This window comes from Eufriesea mexicana, unplaced genomic scaffold (genome assembly GCF_001483705.2).
Source record: "Eufriesea mexicana isolate 0111107269 unplaced genomic scaffold, ASM148370v2 scaffold8090, whole genome shotgun sequence".
NCBI classification, from domain to species: domain Eukaryota; kingdom Metazoa; phylum Arthropoda; class Insecta; order Hymenoptera; family Apidae; genus Eufriesea; species Eufriesea mexicana.
This window is the reverse complement of record NW_016915858.1, coordinates 374830-387841: the sequence shown is the minus strand read 5'-3', so window position 1 is coordinate 387841 and position 13012 is coordinate 374830. Positions and strand designations below refer to the sequence as shown.

At 42.8% G+C, this 13012-nt stretch overlaps 1 long non-coding RNA gene across 2 annotated transcripts in view; it reads right to left on the bottom strand.

Moving 5' to 3' along the window:
* Window positions 1–1205: 1205 nt before the first annotated feature.
* LOC108552807 (uncharacterized) overlaps window positions 1206–13012 on the bottom strand; it is a 100203-nt gene continuing 88396 nt past the window's right edge. Inside the window, exons 4-7 of one of the 2 annotated variants that reach the window (XR_001890591.1) lie at window positions 4725–5201; window positions 3417–3717; window positions 1758–1908; window positions 1206–1670 (exon numbers count right to left, since the gene is read on the bottom strand). This is a non-coding gene — a long non-coding RNA (uncharacterized LOC108552807). Of the gene's footprint in view, window positions 1671–1757; window positions 1909–2719; window positions 3718–4724; window positions 5202–13012 lie in introns of those variants that run through there. The other variant, XR_001890590.1, reaches the window with a different exon arrangement.

The following is a 13012-nucleotide window of genomic DNA, read 5'->3' as shown; positions in this document are numbered from 1 at the left end:
CCGTGAACGAATCGACAAATTGTACGTGAACGTCGGAATTATTCCTCGAACTAAGTGCGAAGAAGCTATTTACGAATTCGACGAAAAATGATAAATTGTCTTGTAGTCCCTTTCTTTTCCCACATGGAAGCCATTTTGCTATTTACGTAGAAACGTTGCTCAATTATGTTATGGTCGTGGTGATTCATACGAGTGTACGGAAATAGATAAATGTTTAGTAGACAATAAAACAACGGAATCGCGAAGTAAGAGGATTTATTTTTCATTCCCCGACTAACTGGCTCATTTGCAAAACAAGCAGAGCTCGATATCATCGAATCCGACTACCAAATCGTATACATTTCGTACACATTTCGCGCCGTATAATTAACTGCAAGTCTGACGTTTATATCGGCGTTTCGATACTTAAATTTCAATTAGAGTAGCTGAAAATAATGCATTTCATCCTAATCTGTGGAATTGTATGTACACGGTACATAATTTAAAAAATTATTTACCACAATAGCGTATAAACAATTAGCAATTTTAATTGTCTTCCCGTTAGTGAGACAATTAAATAGTATGTTCGACGTTTTCTTTCGCTGGTTCATTTTTGCCTTTCGCTATGGTATCGTTTTGACAAGCTCACAGCAATTCCACATAGTATCAGAGTTAGCATCGAGGAAGCAGACTACATTTTCCTACGCTCCACCCTGAAAGCGGCGTTCATAAAACATTCCTATCGTGTTCCGTTAATACTCCCACATAAATTCAGACCATCATGCGTTCCCAGCGTCGTGGCCCATAAAGCGTCAGCCTAATTTCCCTCAACCGCCCTTCACATCGACTCTAAGAGCTCTTTCACACGACGATACTTATATCGCGATGCTCGTGTTGATACATATCACATTTTCATGCGATATTTTATCCAGAAATTCCAAAAATCATCAACTCTTCTATTTTCTGATAAATTATAAATACAAAAATCCACAAAAAGATAAATGAATAAATAAATAGTGTCACGCTACATATAGTATACGCGATACGTGATCGATCAATCGAGGATACTTAATAAAAAGAAAATTTGTACGTCGTTGACACTATATGTTACAATGAGAGGAATCTGCTTTATTAATAGGGAGTTCATTTATTTTTCTGTTTGACTTCACTTTTATTGTCATCAAATATAAGTTTACAGGGAATTATAAAACCATAAGCTACTCAGTATTGTCGTGTGAAAGAGCTCTAACCCCAAGAAAAACCCTTACACCTGCGGACCTGGCGACCCTCGCCATGGAGCGTTCACCTCCGGCCCAAACGAATAAATGACCCTGGATGGAATTATTAAAAGACTTTGTGCGAGGGTTGGAGAGGGTAAACAGCGGGAGGGTGCTTTTGTAATTCCGCGGACTAAATAGTTCACTGGGAGCAATAACAGTCGGTCAGCGACCTTTCCGGTAGCGACGAAATTGACCACGGGCCAGCAGGAACTCGACTCTCCAAGAGCTACCTCCTACCTCGATGTTCGTCACGGAGTCACGGAAGTAGCTCTGGATCGATGATCTATCATAGATGGACGAGGTTGATCGAGCCATTCGAGGTGTTCCGTATGGCATTCGCATGCGGAAACCGCATCCCAAGGGACAGAAGGGCTGCCTCGTGAACCTTAATTGGATAGGAACGAGGGACGCCTGCAACAGGGTTGAAAACATCAGCGGTGAACGCAGGAAAGTCCCGTGTTTTGTTTCTCCCGACTTTTATGAGTTTTTCTTCGTTACCGTGACTCGTTGTTCGGTTATCGTGTACGTGTCCCGCTGGGAAACAGGGATACGTGTACACAAAGGGTGCATATGGGGTGAGACATCCAGGCGCTGGGGTTTCCTGAATTTCTTCGATTCGTTCCAGACAGCAATTTCATTTCTTCTTCTTCTACAAATATTTATTTTGCATTTATTTTTACCATAAAAGCATTCCCTCCCTTTTTAAACATAAATTTTAGATACAGCTTAAGTAATTTCTTTCTTTCCCAATTTCTCAATTGGTTTTCTTACAGCGAGTACGCGTTGAATTTTTAAGATACGTACCTCGATCGTAAAGGTAAGATCTGGTGTATTTAATTGGAGATCTCTGTCGAACGTATCGAAACAATGCTTCGGGAAGTCTCGTATAAATGACTGGATACTTCCGCGTAACTAAAAACTTTGCAATCAGATACGTCATTATCTCTGTCGCATAGAGTTTCGCGACGTGTAACGCACTCTTTGAAGAAACTATTCGCACAGTCTCGTCAAGATTCTAACGATATACCGTCATGGATACCGATCATATCCACGGACGTGGAACACCTCGCTGTTATCTATCGAGGAAAAACACGGAATTTAATTAATCAGTGAAAATGCGCGTGCACTGATTTACATTCGATTCGATCTAACTCCCTTTCAACGTTTTACTTAATTCGTAGCCGCACGCTATCGTTCGCGAAATCCGTTCGTACAACCCACACTTTTTCCCAACTTCCGTTGCTCAGACTTCTAGCGGTACGCTCGCGAAACGAATCGTATTTCCTCGCAAGTATGCTAGTAAAAGCTGTGGCAATATCCACCTCCAGTTGAGTAACGGAACCAGTTACTACATTCAAATAGTTATTCTGGAATATCGTACAACATGGATACCAAAAGGATTACCCGAACGTGAGCCATGGAGAAACGAAACAGATTTATTCTCATTCTCGACGGTGGGAGTATCTAAATGAGGTCTAACCGAAATAAAAATTTAAAGAAAAATTCAATGCGTCGCCTGTACGACTCGCACGATCGGAGAGAATGCTAGAATAATTTTCTCCAGGGTCCCCAGGCCACGAAGGGCGGAATCAAAGGGAACCGCGAGCCCCGCATCGTCTGTCGCCAAAGTTCAACGCTCGGAGCTCGCAACCCCACGGGGTAGGTCTCCAAAAGACAGCTTCCGATCGCGTTCTTTTTCAACCCTTTCCAATTTCAACCACAATCTTCCCTAGCCTCCAGACACCCCGCGACATCATCCCGCAAAATTTTTCCGCGGGCGTAATGCCGCCAGTGCCATTCGCGACATTACACGAAGACCGTGCGCGATTTTCTGGAGAACGAGTCAAGCACGCCGGTCCAGTGGCCTCCGGATCATCCTCCGGTAACTCGTATCCATGGCCAAGCACTTGACCTTCGCCAGCCCGTGAACCCAGCCCCGAAAATTTACGACCGGTATTCTGTCCGTTCGTTCCCTCGCCTCTTCTGCCGGCGTGTCCTCCGTCTTTGTTTGTCCGACGACACCCTGTCGCGCGTTGTCCTCGTCTCACGCGGACCACGGTGCACCCGATCGATCGTCGACTGCACTGTCGACGAAGGGCGCAACGTTTCCCGCTTCGACGGCGCACAATGCGACGGAGCCGCGGCTTTTCAACCTACCCCGTGGCGAAAGTCGAGAACGGTGTTCCGTGGTTTGGCAAAAAGCAGCTGACGACGAGCCGGATGACACGCTCGGCGACGTTGGTGTAGCTTGAGGTTAGGGGATGTCGAAGGGTGGCTCATGTATTCTCGCTTCGTCCCCCTGGCTGCTGGTTCCTGTTTCCTTTTTTCTGTCGGCTTTTCGTTCGCTGTAGTTTGTCGGATCTAATCTGCTGGATTAAGGACGTGGAATTAGAGCGTCGCAGGACGCTCCTGCGGTGGGTTTGTTGGCAAGTCCAGTCGGAGTTGGTCGAGGCAATCCCTGAAATTGTTAAATGGCAGATTAGTCGCGGGTGATGAGAGTGATAAGAGAATTCATTTTCTGAAAAGAATCAAGGAGTTCTTCACGTTAATTGATAATTACGATAATTAATTAAGAGTACATGCTTGATCGCTAAGCAATCGGAAGGAAGCGTTGAATGCGATTTGTGCTAGGGAATTGGAGGACAAAATTTTGGCAAATACTTGAGAATTGTTTTTTGTGTCATTTGGAAACGTGCTTTAATTATCCAAAAATTAAACACAGTGAATAAATACACGCAGGAGCACTCTCTCAAAGACAACAATAATACATGGACGATGACTATCATCCCCTAAAACACTTGCATTAACCAAGAACTAAACATCGTGAATAAAAACACGCAGAAGCACTCTGACAGGAAGCAATGATACATGGACGACGTCTGTCATCCCCCAAAATTCTTCAATTAACCAAAAACTAAACATCGTGAATGAAAACATACAGAAGCATCCTCTGAAAGACGGTAATGCTGCATGAACGATGCCTATCATCCTTCAAAATACACACGCTAATAACAACATAACCTCTTTCTCGACTACCCCATCCTATCTTCGTAGCAAACGCTCCTCCAAAACCATCCCATTAAACTTTCACCCCGGACTCTCCATTCACCCCGAAGAATTCTCCCCTGGCACGCATACACCCACTCCCCCGCAATGAGCATCGAACCCACGGAAAATCAGGCGAAAAAAAAAAAAATCAAAATCAAAGATGCAAAGTGAAAATTTCAAAATCTGAAACGGAGTGTGCGATGGGGGAAATTTAACTACAAAAATAATATAAAATCGAGAGTTCGAGGAATATCGGAGGACGAGTGGCGAACGTCGACCGGTCGACGATTGCGCACCACGTGGCTGCGAGTTCGCGCCAGTAGGGGTAGGATAGTAGGGGTAGACTGCGCCTGGTCGGGGGTAGGGACAGAGGCGGTGGGGTGGGGGTAGGCTGGCGTCCAGCGGCGACAGACTCACCCGACCCCCTCCACGCGATTCCGTGGCTCCAGAAGGAAAAACGACGGCTTCAGTCGGCACGCGGCGTCGCGACGCACTCCATCGTATACGCGTTTGGCCGAACGGCACGATCCTCGAGCTCGCCGCGAACCGCGACCACGAGATTACCGCTTCCGGGGTGGCACGGCTTTGTGAAGTGACGGAAGACGAGTTTTCTCCATCGCTCGGTGCACCGTGGACGTTCCTTGAACTTCGGACAGCCAGGCGACCGTGAACGTCCCTCCGTGTCGCGACCCTCGGCCGATGGTGAGTCTCGAAGGAACTTTTCTCCGTTGCACGGAAAAAGGAACATCCGCTCTCTCAAGTTTTCTCGTTGCTTTTCACATGGAATTTTAGATGTCTCCGTATTCTCGTCGGTTGTTACCAGTTTTAAGGTATTTCTCGCTTCCTTTTCGCTGGTAGAGGATTGTGCTTCGACGGAAGTTGTCGGGAACCATTCTGAAACAAACGTAATAATAGAGCGTTATATATAACTGTTGAGTGTATTTTTTTTTTCTTTTTACTTTTGTTTCGAGAAATCAGTTCGTCGAGCACGAAGTTGAAAAGAAATATCGGAATTATCGACAACGATGTCGATCCGATACACCTGGCTCTGCGATCTATCGATATAAAGACGCGTTATTTTCCCGATACTCGTAATAATCACATTCCACAATGTTGCATATTAATTTCGAATTGTGAAACACGCGAGGAATATAATAATGGAATATATTAATCGTCGGGTGTGATTCCTTTCGCGAGAACAACAAGAATTCGCGTTAAAATCGAGCGCGAATAAATATGGAAATTATCCGTGACATGAAAACGGATATTTTCCGGTCCCCGTGCCGATTATGCTCCACGATTTTCTACGTTAATTTCCCGAGGTAAAATGCAGCAGGAAACGCAACGCGAGCCAATATTGATACAAGGTTTAACATCCGTTAATGCGGATGTGGACTCGAATGCCACGAATCCCGAGTGCATATTTACGGTGTCTTAAATTCAATGGGACGTCGAACGCTATCAATTATCGCCGCGTTCTATTACATCACAGCATTTCGTGCAATTACGCGGGAGTTAACCAAGCGTGGCTCGCAATAATCGCGATGCATCCGTGTAACGACGCGGTGATGAAACGAGCGGAAGTCGCCTGGGTGATACGCGTTCGCGTAATTACCGGTAAGGCTGGCAGAAAAACCGTATCGATCGAGGCAGGGCCAATTACTGGAAGAAACTTGAGGGAAGAATTCCAATCAATCCGCGTTCGTCTAATTGCTATTTAAATCGGCGGAAGGAATTCGATCGGTTCTCGTTCACGTGGTCGCCTACGGAGTTAATAAAAATGGCCGAGAGGGTAGTTCGGCGAAACGAGGGTGAAGGACGAACCCTCCGAGACGGGCATGGTTCAACTATCCTGCAACTTTCCGCGTTTCTATTGATATTGTCTAATCTCGGACCGGGAACGCAGGGATTAATTATGCAGCACGCGAATGCAGCAAGTTGCAAACTTTCTAGGATTCGGTGATCATCGATCAGAAAGTATTGTACTATTTTCTTTTAAATAGATATAAAAATTGGGGACAAACGAGACGGATAACATTAAGATGTCTTAATTTTGATATCTCGTTTCTGACAGGAGAATTTTTTGTCCGAATGTTTCCGACAACTTTTTGGTTTTTAAATTATAATTTATTTCGTGTCAACCCCCTGTTGAGGGTTCCTACAGTTTTCGTATCAAGTATTTGCTGTTTCTCTTTTAATTTCTAAGCGTAATAGGCTCATTATTACGTAAACGTTTCTTCTAAAACGAGTAATCAGTGATTCCCGGAACATTTTCAAAAAGAAGATTGAAAAGATCCGTGAATTTCCTTGCGAAGTATGCTTACTCGCATTTCTCATCCTCATTAATGCAAATAGAAGCAAATAATAAATTCTAGATCAATAATGTCGCCGTGGCGGCGCGAATGGGGTGGGCAGGAAATAAATTCTAAAAGCTTATGTAATTTCGATGGACATAGATATGTAGCGATCAATTAAAATAAAATGCTCTCTGAACGCGGGATTTTTCACAATTAGGTCGTAGCCCAGGGGGTGAAAGCCTGTCTGCTTTCTCCAGGCCGATCCAACGTTGACTGTCCACCTCTGCACCTAAACGTCCGCGATTCCTCATTTTCCACTCAATTTTCTCTCGCCCGTCCATTTTCATTCGTTTTATCCCCGCTGATAAATTCGAGCTTAAGTTCTCGGTCGACGAGGAATGCCACGGGGTGAAGCAGAAGGAATTTCACGGCGCGGGGGTCGCGTTCTCCACGACACCGGCAACGTATCGCTTGCAACGAAATAAAATCAAATAGTCCCGTCGATGTTTGTTCTGCAAATTGGCCACTTCTATGCAATCTCATCGTAGGCTACCTGACAAATACGTGTAGCAACGGCGCCGAATCGAAGATCGGATCTGAAGGGATGTTCCGAAAGAATCTCCCGTTTCAGGATATATTTAGCCGTTCCTCGTCTCGATTTCTATTTCCTTCCTTGCACCTTGCTTCTCTCTTTTTCGTTACTCGTCCTTTTTTATTCCAGCCGATAAGATTCTAATGTATTCCTCGTGTCCCGATATCGATCGTGCACGGACCCCTCTTTCTCTACCGTGTTTACTAATTAAGCGATCCTACGAAGGACAGTTAAAATATTCAATGAAATCCTCCCCTCGACCTGGGCCCAGATATCCCCCTCGGTATTACGTCACCACGCAATTCGTTCGTTCCCTACCCTTTGGGCGTTCGTTAATATTTATGCGAGCTTGTCGATTCCATGGACGAGCTTGGAATCGGCAATCGGCTTGAATCGTGTCGAACGTCGCGAAGTAATTTCGATCACATTGTTTACGTAATTTGTCGAGAATCTTGGATGTCTTATATTTCGCGACCATTTTTTATTTCTTTTTTATTTTTTTTGCGCGTTGATAAGCAGTAATCCTAGTTTCTATGTATTTATTTTTATCTATTTTTTAACAGATGTGATGGATTTTTAATAGTGTTAGTAGGTAGTGATGCTTATTTTCAGTGCATTTATTTTTAGCTACTTTCTATTTCTCCTATCTCTTCTTACCCTCGTTGATTTCGCGAATTTTTCTTTTTCAATGTATTCGTTCGACGTGTTCTCGTGTTCGTTGTATTTATTTTTATTTCCTTCATTTTGTTTTATTGGATCTGGGGTTTGGGAACAACGCGAACGTTTTTGAAATTGTTGCAAACTCTTTGCTCTTCTGTTCCGCGATTATTTCAACCCCTTGCCTCGTGACATCGAGACGTATTCGTGCCACGGATTACACGTAGTTCCGGTTCAACGAAGTCAGTCTGTATTCGTAACAAAGTTTAGCTTCAACTCCAACTACAGTTTCAATTCTTTAGGCTGTGGATATTATACGTAATTCGAGTTCAACCCTTTCCTATCTATGCCAGTGACATCTCGCTGTGCAACGTCGTTCGAACCATTCTTCAGACGCAATTTCGAAATATGTGCGAGATATATAACCATCGCAAATCGCAAATATTCAAATATTTTTATTACAAACTATAACTATGTATATATATATATTACAATATTTTTAACGTTAGGACTATCGACATGTAATGTCTGCATAAATAAGGTGTACATAAACGATATTACTTAAAGTTACATAATGGAAATAAATAAGTATACATAATTATACTCCTATAAGAAGAATCAATATTAATTTTGCGAAAAGTAGCTGTATATTTTTAATAATTTTAAAAATAAAAATCCTGAATTATGATAATTTTAGTGTTAAACAATATTGCACTGATATGATACTTCAAAATTTAATGATCTACATAAAATAATACGTACTTCCAAGTACATCAGACAATCGATTAACACCTTCGATTTTACTCAGCATTCAATCGGGACGTGAACATACCCACAGCTGCAATTTCCCAGAATTACATTTCCACTGCAAGTACTCGCGTCATAATTTATGGCTTAAAATCGGTGGTGTCTCCCAAACGAGGTGATCACGAGTTCGAGGCTAAAGCGTTCAGAAATCAAATTTATCTGGTCTTACCTTCCCGTCGGACGGACCAATGCGTGGTCCCCTCGTCGAATCGTCGAACTCTCTCGTTCAATTGCCCGACCAGATGAAAGAGGGTGGAAATGAACCCTCGACTCGGTGGTGGGAAACGGGAGCAATTTGTCGAGCGAGTTAGGCGTCTCGGAGAAACTGTCAGAAGGAGGAAATGTGCATAATGCATCGTTAATCTAGGCCGAAGGCTGGCTCGCGATTACATGCACGTCGACGCCACTGCAGCCAGCAGCGTCGCCTGCGCCGGGTCGCGACATTGAATTTTATCCTCTTTGCACGCTTCTGTCTTATATCGCGCTACCTGCCACTTATCTTCACGGAAAAAGTGCATTTTAAAAGGTATTGCAACGATCCTTTTCTCTCCCTCTGTGCCATTCTGGCGAGAAAAAGTTGTTTTCGAGCTCTCGCGAATGTGTTATACCTCGTAGTGCATGCGAAGCTAGGAACGTACGATTTCTTGATAGATTCTTTTATGCGAGTTAACACGATTTGCCGATAGAATAATACCGACTGTTATATCTGTATTTGCAGGAAGGAAAATATTTCGCTTTAAGATTATCCCTTCACCCTAATCTACGAGGAATTATATCTTTATTACGAACTTGAGGAGCAGAATAATCATTTTTGCGAATTATTTATTTCATCTTCCCAGAGGCGTGGATTAAAATTAGAAATAGGATGAAAATGTTTGATAGAAAATTTGTAAAAATATTTCTCGTTATTTATTCCCGTCTGTGGTGGATTGATATCGTGCACAGGTTAGGATCAATCGTAGATTAGGATTAGTTGGAGATAAGATTACGATTATGAGATTAAAATGGCAGGAAAGCGTGTGAAATACGTGGACTGTTTTATAGTAATCGATAGCATACGATTGAAATTTGCGTTTCCTCGAAGAGGATACATTTTTATGTAACAGCGGACAGTATTTTATTAGCAGGAACAGAAAAAGTTCCAGGTTAACAGGTGAAATTTCTCTCGATAATTTATCAGGATAAATAGGTTGCTTCTGTCTGAATCACCCGCGGGTATACCAATAAATTCGAGCTAAGTACGATATCGTATTTCGGGAAATATGTGCCTCTTTGATAAAGCCCGAATCGTTGCCGTATATTATTACCATAAATTCTTTAATTTTTCTGTTCCGCGTTCGAACGGACGCTATTCGGATACGTATATTCCACTCGATTCGTTCGTTTCTCATAATTCCATTAAATTGTACCAACACGGTTAAACGCCGGCATACGTGCACGTGCTATTCTGCAGAGCTATTGATAATATTTATTCTACCCGAACCGTGAAAACGTATTCGAAACAGGTTTTACTGTAAGAATGATGAATTCCGCACGATAAGCGGGCAGAGTTGAGCAAACTCATTAATAAGCGAAGGCTGTGATTGAATCTACCGTCTCCTGGATAAACGTTCACCTACATTCGGCAAAATATTTTACCGAATTCCACGTAACTACTGGAATTCCGCGGATATGATTCCGTTTGATCGAGTCGTGAGCATAGAAATTATAGTTAGCAAGGAAAACATTCAAACGAACGTATTTCTTCGAGTATACCACTATTTGCAATCTAGTGGAATGATAGCAAAGAATATGGACCGTGTAAGCTTAAATATTAACTATATTTTCCATTTTCAACGAAACAAACATCTCTGACAAGATTTTGCAGGAATATTTTCGCACGCGTATATTTATCCTTCTTATTTAGAAATTTGATTATCAGATAAAGTATCTTCCTCTTTCGACAGCCTCTTCGTTACCAACGTCTATTAAATAATATTTGAGGAACGATGGCTCGTGTACTTTATCAAAGACCACACAGGAAAGCACGATAAATGCGTTTCTACCGATTTCCGAATTTCCATATCACCTTGCGTCCAAAAGTGAATATTTTAATATGACGCAGTCTAAAAATTGAATAATTTATCGCAGAATTAAATACGTTTTCGGAAAATACCTGATGCTTGTTACATATTCAAGAGAACGGTGAAAAATGTATGTATGTACGTATAATCTGAAAGTCAAATAAAATAATAATCCAACGAAGTCTTATTATCCGATTGTTCTCCTGACAAATACGTAAAAATTTATGAAAAATCGCGGTTAACTTGCCGTGAAAATAAAATCTCTCGAATAATTACGGAGGAATAAAACTTAAATCATATCCGGCGACTAAAAATAACAGAAAACCGAGATTAATTTCAATAATAAAAACATTCTCGGTTAAATTTGCATATTACAGAGAATTCAGAGAATCGGAGAACAGGTTAACAATTCCGCGTTAAAATCAGGAGGGAAGAAAATTCGCCTAAGCTTCCACGCGTCTTGCACGTGTTCTTTGCCTCGCGTTTCGCCGTGAGCAACGTGTCAGCCATACACTCTGTCGGGCATCCATTTCAATAAATGTAATTTACGTCGAGGACGTCGACCAAAGGGATCGTCGAGGCGAAGTCAATTTTCCTGCGTCGTTCCGGCAATTCGACGCGTGTCGTTTACGCTCGCGTGTCGCGGGGATGGCGGACACGTGTCGCGGGAATTGCGCGGGAATTGCGCGTGCAGTCGCAATTGTCCATGCACGGCGGCGCACGCCCCGTTCGATAAGATATCGCGCCGCCCACGAGCAACTTTGAATAGGGAAAACTGCATTCAACGACCGATTTTCTCGGAAGGAAGTAATAAGTTTGGCCTTCTCGAACGACCTCCTTATCGTCCAGCGCAACTGCAACTGCCGGCGTGACAGTGGCGCGGATAACTGCGACGGTAGTCGTGAAACTGACTCGACTGTCGGAATGCTCGTGATAACCGTGGAATTGTTTTCATTCAACCTCGCTTTCTTCATAATCCTCGGGCGAAAATTTGTAATTGATAGAACAAAGAAATCGTTTCTTGGATCTCGCGAGGGGTAGCAAACTTCGAATACGAGAATCGTCCTAAGACTTTCTTCTTAAATCCGCTTATTTTTCGATCAGTTATTAAGTAGCTGGATTTATGTTTGTGATATTGGATTAAAATAATTCAGCGCTATTTATTGAACAATTGGATATTAACCCTTTCGCTATGGTGGACCGAACCATCACTGAACGGTACCCCCGGTTGAAAGTGTACACATTGCGGATATGTGGACAGTGTATCTTGGAAGAAAAGGAATTTTTCTTTAAAACAATATCCTCATAATTTCTACACAAAAGATACAAACTTATTTAACCACTTGCGGTGCAAAGAAATTCACGGTCGCGCGTGCCAGAACAGTCGAGTGCAAATCACTTCGGAGCACGTTCAGGCAGCGTTCGGGGGGTTCCAGAAGAGAATATAAAGACGCATCAACTGATGATAAAATTGCATATGTATGAATACTAAATTTATTTATTAATAATCTTGCAGAGTGTGATATTTTTCATTAACAGTTGACGTACTACGCACGTCATTTTTCTTTCTGTAACACGTCGCTGGTGTTCCGGTAACAGAAGCATCTCGACGTGCATGGCACGTCTTTCCACCGCAGGTGGTTAATGCGTACGAAGAATCTCGTTATAATTAAAAATAATGAAAGAATAATATATAATATACAATAATAAATAAAACATCGTGCACGTCGGATATATTCGGCGTTCGACTACGTGGGTTACCCTCTGGTTGTCAGATACATCCGGTGTTCGGGGAGAAAGGGTTAATTATCAGTAGACCTAATGGTTACAGCGCAATTGCTGAACATCGCGAGACCTATATACAAAGTATACAAGGTATTAAAATACGGGTAGCTCGGAATTAGAGAATTTCGAGGCAGAAAGAGTAAGAAAATTATTGCAACGCGGAAATGTTTCATTCCCTCGGTGTCTCTTTGTCTCGCGAAGCAATCCCGAGAGATGGAATATTAAGAGACGCGGCAGGCAGGTAAATTGCTCATCCCAGGAATTTCGCGACGAAGGAAGAGAAGAGAATCGTTCTCGTAATGGTCAGGGATTTTCGATCGCGAGGCTCGTGGGAACCCCGTGTATCTCTCGGTGTACACACCCGTGTAACGCAAACTCGATCCACCCCGTGTTTCCCCTACAGCAGGGGAACGTTACCCTCCCTCATCCTTGACTGACTCCCCAGAAATCTATAAGACGAATGGCTGCACAGGCCGTTCGATTCGTCTCTGTCCTGGATTTAAC